At 39.0% G+C, this 5,402-nt stretch overlaps 1 protein-coding gene and 1 long non-coding RNA gene across 2 annotated transcripts in view; one reads left to right on the forward strand and one right to left on the reverse strand.

Moving 5' to 3' along the window:
* obsl1b (obscurin like cytoskeletal adaptor 1b) overlaps window positions 1-5,402 on the forward strand; it is a 120,574-nt gene that overhangs the window by 92,729 nt on the left and 22,443 nt on the right. The window lies entirely within an intron of this gene.
* The window catches only part of LOC104963608 (uncharacterized), a 10,454-nt gene that overhangs the window by 3,307 nt on the left and 1,745 nt on the right, over window positions 1-5,402 (reverse strand). The window lies entirely within an intron of this gene.

The following is a 5,402-nucleotide window of genomic DNA, read 5'->3' on the forward strand; positions in this document are numbered from 1 at the left end:
AGCCTGTTTTTCAGGCCTCAGGCTCGAAGATTTAATTCCCAGAAAAATGACCATATCTTCCCTTCTAAAATGGGTAAATTAATAATCTTTTTTCTCAAAGCAATGATAAACCTGTGATTTGGATGTAGAAAAGTCAGAATCAATATAGATGTTTTTATTTTAAAGTAAATTCAGATTGAACATGGTAAAACAATGTAAATTATAGTGTCCGTCCAAAAATAAACATTACTTATAGTGAAAACCACCCTTGAATGATGGGATGGTAGACTAAAAGCTTTAGGAATCCAAACTATAACATATAATAAGTACCCTGTATCAAGATTGATGAAAAACAAGTGACATTTTACCTTTTTAGAGAGATTTAGAAAAGAAAAAAAACACTTCTGGGTGCATTTTCAATATCTCTGGCCCCCCTCGGTCGATTTTCATGATTGACATCTCTTTTTAACCGTTAGAGCCAATGGAATCGAGAGGAAGTTCCTAAAATCCATCTAAACATTACCATTGGTGAATGAGAGTGATGCGCAGCCAGCAGGCCCAAAACCGGAAGCTGGGTTACAGCTCTCATACACTTTTACTTGACATAAATGTTATGATGGATTATCAGTAATCATTTCAAAAAGTGACACAAAGACATGGATGGATTAACCTTCAGCAGCGTTTTATGCGTTTTAATGCCATTGAAAACAACTTTGATCAGAAAACAGCAAAGCTAAGACGTGTTTAGCGTTTTGGCTCCGTAAAGCTAAGTTGTGTGTTGTCTGGTTTTGCCTTCTCTGCGGTGAGTTCCGGTCACACAGTGATGATACTTATACCATTGGAATATGTGGAATCTCAGCTTTCAGATGATATCTTGTTTGTGCAGATCCGATGAAGTATAACATATTTATACCGTGAGTTACAGTATGTGCTAATTGCGTTAGCACTCTTTCTCTTAGTGCTAATTCAGAGGCTCAGCGTTAGACTTGTGTTTTGATTTGATAAAAATTGTTCATATCGTCAGGTAGCTGAGTTTTTCCCGTTCAATGGGTATGACACATTCATAGTTTGTTAAATGTTAAGAAGCCCTCAGACGTTGTTTCTTGCAAGCTCCAAGGAAAGAAAGAAAACGAGCTAAAGAGAAGGACAGAGGGCTGGAGGACAGAGAAATCAGCAGAAGAAGACAGACAGGAAGTAAACACTAACGGGAACACGGTAAGGGCTCTGGCAGTGTTTAAAGACTGCTTAATGGACAATAATCAAAACAGATTCAAAAAGTTGGTGGGTAAAACACCTCAATCAGTAAATTCAGCCATCATTTTAAGACATTCCCTCCATGGCCTCTGTACCAAACAAAACAATACATGGGTAAACCATCATTTCCAGGAAGCCGTCTCCAAACTCAGTTGTCCCGTGTGAATTTATCAAGGCGGAGTAGAAAAGAAAGACTGACTCAGGACCTTTGAACAGATTCTGACGGATTCACACTGGATGTAAAAACAAAATAAAACAAATGAAAGAGGACACCACACAGCCTCTGTAAGTGCACCACACTTTACTTCAGCCTTTCTGGGAATACTTCAGCACACAAGGACGCCTTCTGTTCATTTAGGGACAGTAAATCGCTCACGCTGAGCAGACTTAAACAAGCAAGGCTGAACTTACTTTGAAAAGACATGTTGTTGTTATTTTGTCACCATAGGCCAGATCTAGTGGAGTTGAATTCAGGACCTCCAATGTCATGGTAAAGATTTATTGTGAGAGTGGATAAGCGTAGGACATTGCAAAGGGAGAGAGGTGGTCATAGACCCTTGTTTTTTTTAAACATTAGGTATGTCAAAATGTATACAATCAAGCAGACTATGAACACAAGGCTAACGTCAGTCCGCCCTCAGAGTAACATTTGAGAACATCTGTGTTGCAAACTAAAACATGTTACCTCATTTGCATTTTGATTAAATGGTAATCACATTTTAATTGAAGAGAGTAACAATATTTGCATGTGTATATATGATCCTGAGTAAAGAAAATGAAAATACGATGTAATCTTGAAGGTGTTAAACCTGTATGACAATATTAAATGTCTTTCTTATTTTGCGTGAAACTATTTGTGTATAGCTCGTTTCGTGACATGCAGTATGGCAGCAGTCCGGACCGATGCAGACTCGCTGTTGAAATGTTTAATAACCCACTAACCACTAGTTGTTTTGAAACAGCAGTAAATGTGGCGGACCGGACGTGCAAACGGAGTGTAAGTGGGTAAAAGAGGAAGGGTGTCAGGCCGGTTTGGAATTGGGCCTCTAATTCAAGTTATCTTTGGAATTTAAACTTAAGTGTAAGTAAAGCATATTTCAATATACACAATTTCATGAGGGACTTTCCACTTTTCTGGACAACAATAAAGTACAACTGCTAAAAATTCCCCTTTTTTAGCCAGACTTAGAGAAATGAATAGCAAGTGGGAGGGGCTTAAATAGTGAGGCCACACCCCCTAAAATACAATTCTGAGTTAACTGTGGCACACACTTTCATTTTAGCCCCTTTTGACTCGTTTCCTTGTTCCTTTGTTCATTCCACCTTTCTTGAGTTTTCTGTGCTGTAAACTTTGCCAATTCTTTATAATGAGGATAGAGTTTCCATGGCAACCAGAAGGCCCGAGGAACAATCGATCATCAAGGGTCTGCAGACATCCACTCCACTGATTATTCCAACAGTCAATCTCCGTCTTTCAAATCAAGTTGAGGCCAGTGTATTTATAGTGCCTTTAACAAACAGTGAGCAACACTCTGCTCACCAGACAGCAAAAGACACACAGTTCCAAGAAGAATGACGTATTGAAAATACAAAACAAATTCAAGTTAACAAGCTACCGAAGGGTCCGACAGAATTGATTTCAGTAAATTACTTTCACGTTCCCTCGCCATAACTTTTCCTCCCTGATCCATTGGAAAGGTTAGTGTGTTGTCCCAGAAAAGTTAGAAAAGACTGCCAGTTTAGGGAAACAATATGCAGATAATATGCAGAGCAGAAAGGACGTGACACTTTATTGCTGAGAACAAAGTTACTGGCTAGATGAACCATAGAGAGTGGTGCAGTGATGATGTAATTGTATAGGCCAACCCGGAATATAGCAACGTAAAGGTCTCCCTCGTCGAAAGGCAACAGGACTTCCCTGATGGATTTCAGTATATTGCAGAAAATTAACCTAACAAACGTTTATGAATTCTACAAATTTTTTTCAGCAGCTTAATCTCCACATATTTACACAACTTTCAGATTTTTGATGCGATGCAATCGGCAGGAATAAAAAGCTATGCACTCGCATGGCTGCGCATCACCAGCACTAAGCTATTGGCAAACTTGTGTTGGCTTGATGACGTTCAGTAGTTTAAATAGTCACTTGTTAGCAACCGCCGTTTTTATGACACATAGAACCTTCTGACATTCACGGGTATTTACTGACATATTTTATGTCGTCCAACAAAACTTGAAAATGACGTAGGCTTCTTACCACAGATCTTATTTCAGGCTTCTAATTAAAAACATGTTGAAAAAAATGTTGACTTTAAAACAAGGGAACCGAAAGGTGTTAAAAGTATTTTCCGGGTTTTAGGTCTCATTTACTTCACCACTGTATTAAGAACTAAAAGTCGAGTTTCATATCTATACTATCACCAGTTTTGACAAGTATCTTAGTCCAGACAGTATCATGGCAGCGTCCGCCAACCTACTTCTTTGATATGGAATAAAATATCTCAACGGACTGCCAGAAAATTACAAAGGTACAATCATGATCATCAGGATGAATCATACTGACTTTGTGGATTCTCTTGACTTCTAATTTGAGCGCCAACAACAAACAACGTTTTCACCTTATTGTAAAATATCTAATTAGACATTCATGGTCTTCGGATAATGTATCGTGTTGGTAATGTCTTTTACTTCCATTGACTGAGTCCACCAATTGATATTTGTGATGATGTTTCTTTAAAATAGTTGGAAGAATTTACATTAAATACATAAGAATAAACACTTACACTTAGTTTGCAAATAACAAGAGTCAGGGAGTCTGTAGAAAGTCCTTAGAGGAAGTCTAACCAGGGAACAGAAGTGTTCAAATCTGTGTCAATATATTCGTATGGTGCTAAAGGGGCTTAAGTGTATTGTACATTTCATTTTGAGTGCTGCCCTAAACACAATAAATACTTGTGGATTATCTCACTTTCCGCAGAACGGGGTCTCCAGCTGTGACTCACCAGGAAATCTCCCTTTATATTATCTTTATGCCTGCTGCCGGTATAAGTATGGATGTTTTATACCTCCACAAAAGGTTTTTCCTCATCCATCGTGACAGCACCAAGCCAACAGAAGAAAATATGCTTTCACTAGACGAAAGGTACAGTAGCTGGGATGTACCAATCCAAGAAACAATGCTGAAAACAAGCACTGCTTTCCTGGAGTATTGACGACCATCAAAGCTGCAAAGTAGGACACCGGGTTGGGGTCGGGTGGGTCTTCATAAAAAATCATAAGGACTGCTGTTTTGACACGCATCAAATGACACATTCTGGGTCAAGAAAGTACACTTTGGCAGAAAGTATGATTTATTTTGCTATACCAATAATGCATCTTTGTTTTGTTTGCTGCAAACAAGTGTGACAAATAGTTTTTTCTGCCAATTGCGAAAATAAACTCCAGTAGGCCTGGCTGCAGACGTAGTTTGTTTCTCATTGAAGAAAGCTGTCCTTCCTGGCTGGTTGATGGGCTTGTAGCTGTTACACACCATCTGTGCTCCAATTATCAAAAAGCCTTGCTTAAGCATCCATGTGGAGTCTTGATATGCTGAAGCAAAGCTTTCTTTTGCTTTACTAATTGATATGTTAGTTGGTTTGGTTTGGCTCATACTGAGGTGGTCATTGATTTGTTTCCCCTAGCAAAGTAAAGCATCAACACAACAAAACAATCATTTGATTGTTTTAGCGAGACTGAAGCAAGGGGTAGCAATTAAAAGGACGCTATTGTGTTTTTTGGACGTCCCCTTTCCTGTAGTTTTTTACATGGTTTGTGTGCATATACAAAGTCAGCAAAATTCTAAAATCCCAAAGTTCCCTCCAGAGGCAGTTTCTCTCCCAAACACCAACCCCTCTGATGAAAGTACGGGACCAATCACAACAGAGCAGGCCAGCTAACCAATCAGAGCAGACTGGTCTCTGGTTTCAGACAGAGGGTGAAAATATGTGCTGCAGGTAGTGTGAGAAAATAAAGAGCTTTTGAACATTAAAGCATGGAGACATGTCCCAGTAGAGACACTACATACTGATATACACCTAAACATCAGCAGGAGAGGACTCTTTAAAGTAGAGATACTACATACTGATATACACCTGAACATCAGCAGGAGAGGACTCTTTAAAGTAGAGACA

This window comes from Notothenia coriiceps, unplaced genomic scaffold (assembly GCF_000735185.1).
Source record: "Notothenia coriiceps isolate Sejong01 unplaced genomic scaffold, NC01 NC01_scaffold00036395, whole genome shotgun sequence".
NCBI lineage: Eukaryota > Metazoa > Chordata > Actinopteri > Perciformes > Nototheniidae > Notothenia > Notothenia coriiceps.